General features: G+C 48.1%; 1 long non-coding RNA gene across 1 annotated transcript in view; it reads left to right on the top strand.

The window, feature by feature from the left end:
- Nucleotides 1-6: 6 nt before the first annotated feature.
- The window catches only part of LOC118477839, an 11,684-nt gene continuing 10,790 nt past the window's right edge, over nucleotides 7-900 (top strand). Inside the window, exon 1 of the long non-coding RNA XR_004858638.1 lies at nucleotides 7-553. This is a non-coding gene — a long non-coding RNA (uncharacterized LOC118477839). The remainder of the gene's footprint in view (nucleotides 554-900) is intronic.

The following is a 900-nucleotide window of genomic DNA, read 5'->3' as shown; positions in this document are numbered from 1 at the left end:
ACTTTTCGTGGCTCGGGATTTGAAGCCTCCGCGGCAGGCGACCGCCGAACGTATTACTGTGGTATTTCTAAACCCTCTCTGGTATTACTTCAGTTGACGCTCGGAAACTACCGCCACATTTCGTGTCCTCGAGATTAACTGTGTCAGTCGCCAGTAGTCACCTCCGCTCGGCCGCCAGTCAGCCAGCCTGGAGTGTCTCGACCGTTGAGCGGCGCGGATGTTGGAGTTAAAGGCAGGCAAGTGAGAGGTCCAGTAGTAGGCCGATTTGTAGCAGGTAGTGTTTGTAGACCACAATATCTTCCACTACTTCTTGATCAACTCGGCCTACCTTCTCTACTTAGATACCTACTTTATTCTTGTTCGAGAGCGGTTGTGTGTATGTGTGTGTAGTGGGAATAGTTGTATCTCATCGCGCCTCCGTTTGACTGCGTTATTTCATTCCACTCAAGGACGACGAAGAAGAAGCGGGATTGTGCTAATCTGTTCTCTGCCCTGTTACGCCTGTGTAAGCGCCGAGGTTTTAATTCTTGTCCTCGGACAGCCGTCACGGAAGGTAAATAAACTCCTGTATGTTGTGTTAGTTTTCTGTGTTTGTGGCCCCTCTCTAGGGCTACATTCTTTGTGTACGCGTTATTTAAAAAGCAAACCTCGTTGTAGCAGGTGATGGTAACAGCAGCAGGTGGTGCGCACGTGAGGGCAGAGCTACATAAAGAAGAACACCTTTTTAAGCGGTTTTTATGACCGCATTCTTTTACCAGCTGGGCGTTCTTGTGTTTGTTTGTTGGTTCTTTGTAAATACCTACAGTGTGTTCTTTATGTTTTGGAATCCATTCAGGCTTGCAGTCCGAGTCTCTCTCACTCTCTCTCTCTCTCTCTCTCTCTCTCTCTCTTTCTCTCTCT

The sequence above is a fragment of the Aplysia californica genome, unplaced genomic scaffold (assembly GCF_000002075.1).
Source record: "Aplysia californica isolate F4 #8 unplaced genomic scaffold, AplCal3.0 scaffold00244, whole genome shotgun sequence".
Taxonomy (NCBI): Eukaryota; Metazoa; Mollusca; class Gastropoda; order Aplysiida; family Aplysiidae; genus Aplysia; species Aplysia californica.
This window is presented reverse-complemented; position numbering and strand designations above follow the sequence as displayed.